The sequence below is a fragment of the Triticum aestivum genome, chromosome 1B, assembly GCF_018294505.1.
Source record: "Triticum aestivum cultivar Chinese Spring chromosome 1B, IWGSC CS RefSeq v2.1, whole genome shotgun sequence".
NCBI lineage: Eukaryota > Viridiplantae > Streptophyta > Magnoliopsida > Poales > Poaceae > Triticum > Triticum aestivum.
Genome location: NC_057795.1, coordinates 522,577,251 through 522,591,367, shown reverse-complemented (window position 1 = coordinate 522,591,367; position 14,117 = coordinate 522,577,251).

The window sequence follows — 14,117 nt, the reverse complement described above, 5'->3', positions numbered from 1 at the left end:
GTGCAGTCATCTTGGCATACTAGTATTTATAACCGAGTACTAATACGCTCCTAAGTGGGAAACCATTTAGGTTGTGATCGGTGTGAACTGGTTTGGAATTCAATATAGCGTGGTACGAATATGCTCCTAAGTGGGAAACCATTTAGGTTGTGATCGGTGTGAACAGGTCTGCAATATAGCATGGAGTAATTTGGAATGTGACGAGACGCAAGCTCAAAATTTATAAATACATGCATGGCGAGTGAGGGAGTCCTGGATTAGGGGGTGTCCGGATGGCCGGACTAAGACCTTTGGCCGGACTCCCGGACTATGAAGATACAAGATTGAAGACTCCGTCCCGTGTCTGGATGGGACTTTCCTTGGCGTGGAAGGCAAGCTTGGCGATACGATACGAAGATCTCCTCCCATTGTAACCGACTCTGTGTAACCCTAGCCCTCTCTGGTGTCTATATAAACCGGAGAGTTTTAGTCCGTAGGACGAACAACAATCATACCATAGGCTAGCTTCTAGGGTTTAGCCTCTCTGGTCTCGTGGTAGATCCACTCTTGTACTACCCATATCATCAATATTAATCAAGCAGGAGTAGGGTTTTACCTCCATCGAGAGGGCCCGAACCTGGGTAAAAACATCGTGTCCCTTGTGTCCTGTTACCATCCGCCTAGACGCACAGTTCGGGACCCCCTACCCGAGATCTGCCGGTTTTGACATCGACATTGGTGCTTTCATTGAGAGTTCCTCTGTGTTGTCACGGTCAGGAAGGATGCCGCACCCCGTCTTTAAAGATGGCTGTCGGTGTCAAAACCGGCGGATCTCGGGTAGGGGGTCCCGAACTGTGCGTCTAGGCGGATGGTAACAGGAGACAAGGGACACAATGTTTTTACCCAGGTTTGGGCCCTCTCGATGGAGGTAAAACCCTAATCCTGCTTGATTAATATTGATGATATGGGTAGTACAAGAGTAGATCTACCACGATATCGGAGTGGCTAAACCCTAGAATCTAGCCTATGGTATGATTGTTGTTCGTCCTACAGACTAAAACTCTCCGGTTTATATAGACACCGGAGAGGGCTAGGGTTACACAGAGTCGGTTACAATGGGAGGAGATCTTCATATCGTATCGCCAAGCTTGCCTTGACGCTAAGGAAAGTCCCATCCGGACACGGGACGGAGTCTTCAATCTTGTATCTTCACAGTCCGGGAGTCCGGCCAAAGGTCTTAGTCCGGCCATCCGGACACCCCCTAATCCAGGACTCCCTCAGTAGCCCCTGAACTAGGCTTCAATGACGACGAGTCCGGCGTGCAAGTTGTCTTCGGAATTGCAAGGCGGGTTCCTCCTTCGAATATTTCATAGAAGATGTTGAACACCAGGGTAGTGTCCGGCTCTGCAAAATAAGTTTCACATTCCTTCGTAGAGAGAATAATACTTGTATCAATTGGATCTGCTGACGTATTCCGTGGCGTGACATCATGCCACAGCTAGGCTCTTTATTCATTTTATTGTTACACCTCAGCGCGTTTAGCGATGCCGTTTCCTTGGCACGTCTTGTCAAAGCAGAGATCGTGTCCCCTTATTTCGGGATTCTCATCAATACGGGTGTGGGTAACCCAACCGTGACTTAGGTATGACTCCCTAATTGAAAGCGAGTCTCAAACGCTTACGGGGAGGGCTCTTGGTATTCACCTCCTTTATAAAGGAACCGAGGCCCGGCTCCCTTCTTCTCAAACCAATCAAATCCGCCCCTCGCTTCGAGTTCCAACACCCAAAGCTCTAGTTTTAGGTGCTGCGGACCTTCGAAGATGTCCGGCTCCAACCTACAAGGCCGGTGGATGCCTTCCTCCATTACGGAAGAAGATGTTCGGAAGCTAAGAGATGCCAGGTATCTAACCAGTGAAATCTCGCATAGAATGCCTACACAAGGGCAAGCGGTCCCCGCTCCCCAGCCCGGTGAAAGTGTGGTGTTCGCGTCTCACTTCCTTCGGGGGCTAGGCTTCCCAATTGGCCCCTTTGTGAGAGGGCTTATGTATTACTACGGGCTAGAGTTCCACGACCTAGGTCCGGAGTCCATCCTTCAGATATCATCATTCATGGTCATGTGCGAGGCCTTCCTCCATATCACCCCTCACTTTGGATTGTGGCTAAAAACTTTCAAAGTGGAACCGAAAATGATCGAGGGGCAGCACGCTGAGTGCGGAGGGGCTATAATAAGCAAGATGGACGATGTTCCATGGCCCGAAGGCTCTTTTCAAGGGGAGCTCGGCTTATGGCAACGGGACTGGTTTTACATCACAGCCCCTAGGGGCACCACATGGGTGGCACCGCCTACTTTTCGCTCGGGTTCCCCACCACGGCTAGCGTCATGGGTTAATGAAGGACTTATCTGGGGGGCGTCGAAAGATGTGCCCTTGCTGCAGGGCCGTATTCGAGATCTCCTAGAAAGAGATATCAATCTGATCGTGGTGGCGCAAGTCATGGTGATTCGCCGCACACTGCCCTGCCAACGTCGACCTCTTCGCCTGTGGGAATTCAATCCTGAGGGACCACGGGTCCTACAACACTTCATGGGAATGACACCCATGGAGATGTACAAATTGTTCTTCGGATCACAAACAAGGTGTCCGGATCTGTCCGAGGACGCTGGTCTGAGATGCAACCGCCAAGATGCTAAAGTAAGTAGCTCCATATTTGCACATACCATCCATATTTTTATCAAATCTACCCTTTAGCAGAGTTGCCCTTTGAACAGGAGTGGATAGCAAAGGCTAAGCTTATCAGGTGTCCAGCCCCCTTGCCCGAGACCGTGCCGAATCCCATGCTGACCAGGATGCTGGAGGCCGCGCCATTGGCGGAAGGAAAAGGGGGGACCAAGGAGCTACCGCCTCCACGAAGGAGACCGTCAGGACGGGAAGAATAGAAAATTCTCCCGACCAGAGAAAGAAAAGGACTTCCTCTGAAGACCCGGAGGTGATAACCTCAAAGCGGGGAAAGAAATTTCTGTCAGAGGGTTCGGCACTGGTGGACGCTTCAGCCGAATCGCCCCCTAAAGGGGACCCGCTCTCCCCCGAGGCGTAAGCGAAGGGAGGCGTTCCATAATGAATCACATTCATGTTTTATTCCTGAGGAAAATAACCAAAGCATTATCTTGCAGTTCGGATCTCAACCCTTCTCAGCAGAGCTCATCTTCATGGGATCTTCATCCAGAGATGATTGAGAGTGAAACGCCTCCACTTGTTCCCCCGTCCTACGAGGCTGGTGACCCCGAGGTATCGTCCTGGAGGGATTTTTCAAGTCAGGACCCTGGGAAAGGTCGTCAGACTAGTCCGGCACCCTCATGCACGCCGACGGAGGTGCTGAAGGATCTGCTTGGTAGGGCGTCCATCTCAGAAGAACACCATATGTTGATGGATACGGTGATCGGAAGGATTTCATCCGCAGAAAGCGGATTGTACGAAGCTGCCAGGAGTTTACTAACAGGCTTTGAGGTATGTAAAAAGGTGTACCTTTTGGTAGAGCCGCATATTAAATGTGCCCTGTATGAATAGTAGCCCCTGAGACTCTGTCTGTCGTCATGAATGACGGCGCAAAGAGGATCATAATCCCAAGTATAATATGTCGCTTATTCCCTGAAGGTGGCGAGGCGCTTGGTGGCTAGCCGGACTGATGAATCTGCCGAACTAAAGCGGCAACTTGACGTGGCTGATGCCAACATCGCGCTTGTAAATAAGCGGCTAGACGAGGCTCAAGGTATGTTCAAAAGACACCTAGTAATAGGAGCTTGATGCTCGGGCCTTATATATATATATATATACTTGATGTAGATGGTGCTGCTGCCGTGGAGAACCTTCGGGCGGAACTTGCCCGAGCCAAGGAGCAAGCAAGGAAAAGTGATGCGGCTGCCATTAAAGCGGCTGAAGAGCTAAAAGCCGAACATGCTGCTCACTGCCAGAGCAAGAAGGAAATGGCCGAGATGGCCATATAATTGAGGGATGCTACCAACCGCTGTAGATTGCTTGAGAAAGAAGATAGGGCGGCTCAGAAAGATCTTGAAAAGATCATGGCCGAAGCCAAGGATACTCGCTCTGCTATGAGAGCGATGAAGGACGAGCTGCGTCAGAACGGAGATGTCACGGCTGGAAAGCCTTATATGCTGCGGATGAAGTTCGGAGACCCCTAGTATGCTCCATTAGACCGGCAGTGGAGTTCGGACAATGCTTATCTGGATTTGGCCGCAAGTGCGGCGGATGCGACCGAACACTTTCACGGCCGAGGTGACCATAAATTGGAAGAGCTTTTTTGGTCGCAGTACCACAATGCAGAGCGCCCACTGTCAGTCTCCGACCATATAGCCGCCTGGGCGGAGCTGAACAGATTATCCGGACTCGCCATGAAATTTGTTGCGAGTCGCCTATGGCCGGAGAAGCCGGAGCCGAAGAGCTATTTTGACTTGGTGCAGCAATTTGTTGGTTCGGTGCCGCATGCTGTTGCAATGAAGAGGTCGGCGTGCATAGAGGGCGCACAGATGGCCCTTTCCCGTGTCAAGACATACTGGGCAGATATGAAGGCCAGTATTGTTGCGTCCCAAGATTCGGACGAAAGACGAGTATCTGCCAAGCACTATTTTGAGGAAGTTCTTCCTGGCGCTCGTATAATAGAGTCGCAGTGCTCGAAGGATGCTGTGTTCCAATAGCTTATACTATTTTTAAGACGAATTGTGTTTTTATTACAAAAGCTTTTTTATACTTGTGCTTGCAAGAATCATGATACCTCCTGTGCGGCCGTTTAATGTATATATTTGTATATAACCTGAAAGATGGTAGTCGTTGGCTTCAGCCCCCACGCATAGAATGCGGGGGTGTTCACAAAAAGGCGTTTGTTCACACTTAATCCAACGTCTTGGTCCTATAAAGGAGGTGGTGGCGCGGCGAACTAGGCAACCAGACTATAATGCTTTATCTCTTTCACTTAGCCATAGGAGTTTGACAGTGGGACTACTGAATAGCCCTAGGGGCACCGCGCTCGCCCGAATTCGGGGCGCGAGTGTGCCTGACCGGGAAGCGGCCCTTCGTTAATGCGGAGGAATCCTGAAGATTCCGAAAGTCATCGAGTGGTTGACCAGTCTCTCGCTATATCACGACAGTCAGTTTTCGGCTTTCTCCACTAAGGTGCTCACCCGGCCGAACCGGGGCACAATCGCAGTAGTTCTCCCGGTGCCGCGTTAGCCGATATAACACAACGTAAGGCAGCAGAACACAGGAGCCAGGCAAACCCAACATTTGACAAAAGACATGATTCGGAGCTGATGCATATAGGGCCAAACTCGCGACGCTGAGCACTCCCTAAGGTGTTCGGTCTTTATGAAGACGGGCTGAAATAGAGCCCTTGGTAAAGAAGCCCCTAGTGTCCAGGTATGTTGTCAGGACCCCGACTAAATGCCACATCGATCTAGCATGTAACACCTCATATCACTTTGCGGCCTCACGCACGGTATCCCCACGGGTGTCGCCTTACCTTTGCCCGGGACCGTTTGCTCCTTTTGGCACACGTATATGATAGTGTTGCTAGCATCCATATGATAAGGAGCTCGGGCTGACATGGCTAGTCGTAAACCCAAAGTGGCACAAACTTACAGGGACAGGCATCCATGACCCAGCATCGAATGTGTCGGTCATCAGCGAGTGAATCCAGGCTGAAGCACTGGGCTAACAGGACTCCGGTGAACCGGGCTGTAGCGGGCTAATAGGACTCCGGAATTCATCGCGTGACATTTCCCCGAGCGGACAGACACAGGAACGAAGAAGGACACATGCCGGCCAGCCTAATTGTTCCGGAGCAGTAGCAAGCTACCATGGCTCAGTGGAAACACTAGGAGACAGTTCCCGGTAAAAGAGGCTACTAAGGATAAACAACTAGATAGTCAGATCCCACACATACCAAGCATTTCAATAACATACACACAATATGCTCGATATGTGCAAATACAACATGGCATCCCAACATGACTCTACAACTCAAGTATTTATTCAATAGGCTCATAGGAGCGAGATATTACAAACATGGGTCTCATGACTAGCATTCAGAGCTCACAAGTCAAGCACAAGCGGAAGCTTAACATGTCTGAGTACAAACATCTACAAATGAAAAAGGCTGAGAAGCCTGACTATCTACCAGATCCTGCCGAGGGCACAAGATCATAGCTGAGGTAACAAGCTAAACGTCGAAGTCCACGCGGTACTACTTGCGAGACTGAAGTCTCTTTGCAAAAACATAAATTAAGCAACGTGAGTACAAATGTACCCAGCAAGACTTACATCAGAACTGACTACATATGCATCATTATCAACAAAGGGGGTGGTGGAGTTTAACTGCAGCAAGCCAGCTTTGACTCTGTGGCTAACCTGAACTATGACTGCAAGTAACTCTTTTGAGGTGGCGCACACGAGTCCACATATTCACCATATCAATACACCACTATGGATCCGCTCCCGTCTCCCTACGAGAACGCCATCCATAGCACTCACGCTTATCTTGCGTATTTTAGAGTATCCACTTTCACTTATCTATAAACTGTATAGGTAACCCAGAAGTCCTTTTCCGCGGACACGGCTATTCGAATAGATCATATTAACCCTGTAGGGGTGTACTTCTTCACACACGCTCTCACCACTTACCGCCGTTTACACGACATGTACTCGGCAACCTTCAAGCGGAAGCCCAGCGAGGGTGTCGGCCACGACCTGACTAACCACTCAAGTCTCTCATCCAGGTTTATCGCCTATTCGGGTTCCATCCGCAAGGAGATCCGGCCGGGGTGTCGCTCATGGCCCCAAACGATGTGTGCAGGGTTCCCAAGCCCACCTCGACGGGCGGATCTATGCTTGGCATGGTGCCTAGTCTGTCCCAAGCCCACCTGTACTGGGTGCCACTTGGTAGACTACTAACACTACCTACAAACACCAGAAACTAGTTGCAACTCCTGGACAGAGATCATGTTGATTAATAAGTCGAGAGGGGTCGAGTTACAGGAACCCAATGTGTGGTAGTATCTGTTCATGGATCACAAACACAAAACTCAGTTCCTGAGGACGGCTGCAATGAGACAACCCACCATGTACTCCTACATGGCCTCTCACCGCTACCTTTACCAAATCGTGTTCACACACTTAGCTCACACACAATAGGACATGTTCACACACCTCTGATTCATCCCCGATGAATCAGACCTGACTCAACTCTAAGCAGTAGCAGGCATGACAAACAAGCATGAATGAGTAGGCACAGCAGGGCTCAAACAACTCCTACTCATGCTATTGGGTTTCATCTATTTACTGTGGCAATGACAGGTCATGCAGAGGATAAAAGGGATTCAACTACCGCAGCAAATAACAAATGAATCAGTATTTTCCTAATGCATTAAAAGAGAGCAGGAGCGAGAGAGTGGGATTGTATCGGAATGAACAAGGGGGTTTTGCTTGCTTGGCACTTCTGAATATAGTATAGTTCTTCATCGGTGTCATCGAACTCATCGTCGGAACAACGTCTACAGAGGGGGGGGGGGGACAAACACCGGCAACAGAGAAAGCACACAATCAATGCAATGCAACAATATGATGCATGCTCATGACATGGCAATATGATGTGGTTTGAGCTAATGCAGCTAGCAACAAAGTTAAATGAAGTTGGTTTGAACCCTAAGTTCAAATCAAACTCCATATGTGAAATTCAAATGACATTTAATTGAATTGTCCTAAACAGTAGTCATAAGTTGTCCTAACATGCATGAAAATGGTACAGATGGATAGATTGGATTTTTCTGATCATTTTTCATATATAAATTATTTCATTTGGAGTTGTAGATAATTTTCTATGATTTGTTGAAGTTTGAAACATTTTCTGGAATTTCCTGAATAAGAATAAATCCAAAAAATGCTTTATTGTGTTAGGGTGACGTCACTGTGATGTCAGCAGTCAATAGGGTTGACCCAGGTCAACCCTGACCAGTGGGGTCCACTGATTAGTGTCTCGGGTTGGTATGTGTCGCTGACATGTGGGCCTAGTCAACGGCCACATCAGCTTGGTCAAAGCTGACGCGTGGGCCCATGGTGGTTAGGTTAAAACTAAACAGGGGGTTGCCCCATGATTAATTAGCATGGTGGGGCCAGGCTGTCAGTGACACAGGGCGAGGTTAACGCGGTAATTAGCCTTAGGCTAATGACGCCATGTCACCTTACCGGAGTTGGACGCCGGCGAGCACATCCGACAATGGTTGTTCATCGGAATTGAGCTACGGGCAACCATTTGCCTCGCCGTTTGTTTCTACGGGTTCCTTGAGTTCGCGCGCATCCAGAGGAGCAGGTGAGAGGAGCTGGGGTGAGCTGTGGCGTCGGCGGTGGCGAGCGAGGCGGTGGCTGGAGTTCGGGTGCTCGCGACTTTGGTGCTACGGCCTGCGTTCGAGCAAGAAGCAGGCGTAAGAGGCTCTACGCGGCGCTGTGAGTGCCATGGGCACACGCACGGGACCAAATGGTCACCAGAATGTGGCCGGCGATGAGCTCGTGCGGCGGCGCGGTTCGGTCTTCAAGGGGGCGCCGGCTACAGCAAGAAATCGAGGCGGGGAAGAGGGGGATTTTGTCCGTGAGCTCACCGCGGAGACGTTGGGATGGTCGGCGTGCTCGGAGGAGGCTTGGAGGTGACGGAATGGCGGTGACGATCTCGGTGGCCCGAGGAAGGGGACGGCGGAGCTGGAGGCATCCAGGGCTTCCGGCGCCTTCCATCTTGGTGAGGAGGAAGAGGGTGACGAGGCGGGGCATCTTGGCGCGTCGGCGAGGCAAGGGAAGCACGGTGGCTGTGGCAAATGGCGTCGGCGACGACGAGCTCCGCTCGGGCGCGTGCGGGGAGAGAGCAGAGGAGGAGGGGAGCGTTCGAGAAAGTGAGAGGGGGCCAGGGGGCTGCGTGGCGTCTCCAGGTGGTCGAGGAAGCGAGGAGGGAGGCAGGAGGTGGTGGAAGTAGGAGGTGGCTTCGCCTCCTGTGCGTGCGACACGCCGCCGTCCTCCTGGCAAAGGAAGGAGACAACTGGCACCTGGGCTATGGTGGACTGGCCCAGTTGCTGCAGTAGGTAAGGCCCATGTAGTTCCAGGTGAGCCTCTGTTCTTTCCTATTTTTATTTCTCTTTTCTATTTCTTCTGCAACTTGATGGCTTTATTAAAAATACTAAAATATTTCCAAAAATCCTGCAAATAATTGTGGGCTCTGTTGGGATTATTCCTAATAGCCCACACTTAATTCAGAATTATTTGAGCATTTAAAATATTTACTAGCATTTAAATGCCCAAATGCAAAGTACATACGATTTAATTCAGTGACCAAATATGTCATGGAAAAATGTGCAACACCTCTAGTTATGGTTCTAGCATTTTCCATAAATGATGAACATTTTTGAAAGCCATTTGGATTCACTAAAAATATTTTTAGGTTGAACCTATTTGAATTCCATTTGGTGCTAGGGTTTGAACATCCCCATTTCAACTTTCTGTAAAAGTAAACATGATGCAACACTAAAGACTAGCACTAGTGCATTACAAGAAGGTAGGGATGTGACAGCTCACCCCCACTGAACAAGAATCTCGTCCCGAGATTCAAGCATAGGGTAGAATGAAGGGGAAACGTAACTAACGCAATCTTCACGACCCAGGTTGCACTTCAAATGAACGTTGATTCAATCACCATCTTGTCTCGTCGTTTTGCTCTGAGAACTCCACCTAACATGACAAGAAGAGGAAAGGAAAACTCTAGAAGAATTTATCTTCTCGAAGACCGAACAACTCAGGTTCAACTCATGGGATGAGACATAGCGGCATCCCCCGAGATGAGACACGAAGCATACATCTAGAGGGATGGAGTGGAACAGATGACGAGGGTTCACTAGGTAGACAATAATTCCATACCTAAGAGGGTGATGAACGGTTGTCAACGTAGCGAGGAGTTGAGTTGCCATGATACCACAACGAGGCACCTAGGAGGAGGGTGATTCGCAGAATTATTACCTTAAGTGGCAAAAAGAATTACCTTTGATTCAAAGATCATTGAAACTCTTTATACCAGCTTAAGGCAAATTACAATCGATCATTTGGAGAAGTTTGAAAGAATGGCATACTCAGTTTGGAAAGGAAACTAGAGTTATAAGACAACTGGACAAACGGAAGGCACATTCCAATCGATACCGAGGATATAACCTAGTGTCTGAGCATGCCCTCAAGAACTTGAGCATTTCCATATTCATCAAGGTTTTACCAACATCCGTGACAAGGATCCTGGCAACACAACATACTACCATGATGAATACCCGTGGAAAATGCAGATGCAAAGGTAGATAACACCTTCTCAGATTTCACCTTGGCGGGGCCAAGGGGACAAAATCTGGATGATCGACCGAGAGACATTTAGCACTCCGCTTCTAATGTTCTCCTTGATGTGCTACTGCAACCCATTCATAGATATGGTTTGATATCTAGAACATCAAGTAAGAGGTCGGACTTCGGGAACACAAAAATCCATAAGGGACAACTAGGGAGTAAATCCTACGAAATCCTTATGGGGAGGTGGCCAACTTCCTCAATCAAGATACTACAACAACAGGTCTTCCGGCTGGGTGTGTTGGCCACGACATCCACTTTACCGGTTATCGAGAGACCAATATTATAGTTTTTGGGAGATGTTCCAACCATCATATCTGCCTGAGATTCAGATCTGGTTGGTGTCAGAATATTCCAGACTCATTGAGTCTAGGAAGAAAAATGAAAGTTTGCAACATAAATCGACGAGATGACGTTGCGAGATTCTCGGGGAATGAACTACGATAGCAAGCTCCAAAACATGAGCTGGTTCTGCTACAACATGTGATCACGCTGTCCCAGACAAGCATGATCGCATGGTAGTCTTACAATAAAACACTACCGAGTCCCGGTAGGAACCATCATCGGGGATAACGAAGTCTTGTGCATTACCATGGATTAGCAGTTAACTCCTTTTCCTGAACAAATCAGTCAGTGGCTTGGTGTGCTAGGAAACACATATAGAATGGAGGCGGCCAACCTATCAAGCCATAGAGTACTTCGCACAGGCGTGACTAACTTGGGACGATTCCAGAGGAAGCAAAACTAACTTTCTCGAACCCACGGCGGCAACTTACATCAAATGCACGTGAATCAAAGGAAGTCACTTCTTTCATCCAACATATACTTCATGAATGGGGCATGAAGAAAATTCTTACACAAGTTTCCAAGACTAACTTAATGTTCAACAAAATCATGGAGGAGATAAGGACGTTGTCGATGGGCTCAACAACAATTTATCAAAATTTCCATAAAATGGAATTCCACAACTAGGTGAACAAGGTGATAGCATTGGTCAGACCAAAAGATGTAATGGTGTATGCTTGAGGGTTCAACCATGAATAAGACAACATTACGAACATCGTTGGTTCTGATTTGATTTGAGAATAGCCCACACTCAAATCAAAGATTGGATAAGATGATAGGTCCATTAACTGAGCACAGGGACCAATCGGTGAAGATATCATCTTTCTTCATCACACACACACAAAAAGATATCCCTTAACATGAACTAAGTCAGACAAGATTTTATCTTCCAACTCTCCAAATTGTTGTTTGGCTTAACCAACTAGCTCAGGGGTATCCCACATAGATTCTTGGAGAATGGGTGGTTTGGAGGAAAACTAACATGATCACAAACTCAGCATCACGGTCAGGTGACGACCTGGTGATACTTCCGAGAAGATATACAGAAAATCACAAACCACCGATATGTTACTAAGCTCGAGAACAATCTTGCTTTTCAGGGCAAGATGATATGATCAAAGAGCGAGGGATTTGGAATAATCCTAACTCATCGATCGAAGAGTGCACCAGGAAAATGGACTAGGTAGCACGATCAACCTTAGGGTGATGATTCAATAACCAACACACTAAGAATGAAAATATTGTCCTTTAACTACCAAGCAACGGGGTTGCTAGGAGTATAGATTTCACACATCATGATTCACTTGTCGGTGTTCCGGTTACCATAGCACGGAACTGAGGAATGAATAATGATGGCGAGAAGTATCACTGTATCAAGAGTTCATAGGATGGTGTGCAATTCCCATGATAATCTTAATATAAAGATGGTAACACTCCAGGGTGGAACAGAACAAAAACTGGATTAGTATTTTGATCTGCGGAGTACAACTGCTTTGACCCAATCCTGGATATGGATGAGGTACTAGGGTTTGTTTCTCCTAGTCACTCTGGAATAGAATGGCTTGACGGACCACAAGAATAATGGGCATCGATGAACACGAGGCACAACTACTCCTGACTATCAATTGATAGACGGGGGTCGGAATACAACTAAAGAGGGACAACTCAAAAGAACATATGATTTTCTGAGTTGTGCATGCATGGATTAGCATGTCAAACGAGTTCGACATATTTCTTCCGGATAACCCATGCAGAAAGGTTGAACTGGCAGAGTATCAACATAGAATCGAGAACTCATCGAGAGCATTCTTGTTGTGATCTTTTGATCCAACAAACATCTGCCATAAGTCGTTCATAGTATTTGGAAGAAGGAAATACCATAGAACTTGAGGACTAATGCAAAGGTTACTAATATCCTAAAGGAACTAGCAAACACAAACAACACGAGGTAAGTAGAGTGAATCTTGGGTCAAGAACCCAGGAATAGAATGCCTACTAACTAAGTGGCATCACGGGATGCTTTCGAGAATGATGGCCAGAGTCATCACACTGGGACCACAAAACATGGCTAGACTACTAGATGATCCCCTGAGACACCTAGGGTCATAATAATAACTCCAACATATATGTCGAGGTAATAGAATACCTCAACTCACCGGTTAGTGTGGTTCATCTGGCCCAAAGGACATCGAAACGGGAGGAAGGGATTTTGCAAATGCTTCAGACTATTTAGAAACCTGGGATGACTCAGACAGCATAACAACTGTAAATGCTCGAAAAGATTTGAGACATGCTACAAAAATGGTGGCATAACCACTTGATCATCATAATATCAAGGTTCTAAGATCAACAGTTAACATACGGAAGTAGTAGGAGCTGAACTGAGGCTTAAATCCAACAATCTTATAAGTCTATGGATTAGTAACACGTGATCCTGATAGAAAGAAGAGATAGCCTAGTTCCTTTACCCCGTAGGAAAGACATGATGACTCGGATCAGAAGGCATAAGGTATAAGGAGTAAAAAGAGCCTTACGTTCCAACCCACAATCAATTCCCTTATATAACTAAAGAATTTCTAGACTCAACTTCGACCAGTTTGGCTTGGTAATCCTACAGGCAGTCAAGCTCTGATACCAAAGCTGTCAGGACCCTGACTCAATGCCACATCGATCTAGCATGTAACACCTCATATCACTTTGTGGCCTCACGCATGGTATCCCCACGGGTGTCGCCTTACCTTTGCCCGGGACCGTTTGCGCCCTTTGGCACACGTATATGATAGTGTCGCTAGCATCCATATAATAAGGAGCCCGGGCTGACATGGCTAGTCATAAACCCAAAGTGGCACAAACTTACTGGGACAGGCATCCATGACCCAGCATCGAACGTGTCAGTCATCAGAGAGTGAATCCAGGCTGTAGCACTGGGCTAACAGGACTCCGGTGAACCGGGCTATAGCGGGCTAACAGGACTCCGGAATTCATCGCGTGACATTTCTCCGAGGGGACAGACACAGGAACGAAGAAGGACACATGCCGGCCAGCCTAAGTGTTCCGGAGCTGTAGCAAGCTACCATGGCTCAGTCGAAACACTAGGAGACATTTCCCGGTAAAAGAGGCTACTAAGGATAAACAACTAGATAGTCAGATCCCACACATACCAAGCATTTCAATAACATACACACAATATGCTCGATATGTGCAAATACCACATGGCATCACAACATGACTCTACAACTCAAGTATTTATTCAATAGGCTCCGAGGAGCGAGATATTACAAACATGGGTCTCATGACCCAGCATTTAGAGCACACAAGTCAAGCACAAGCGGAAGCTTAACATGTCTGAGTACAGACATCTACAAAT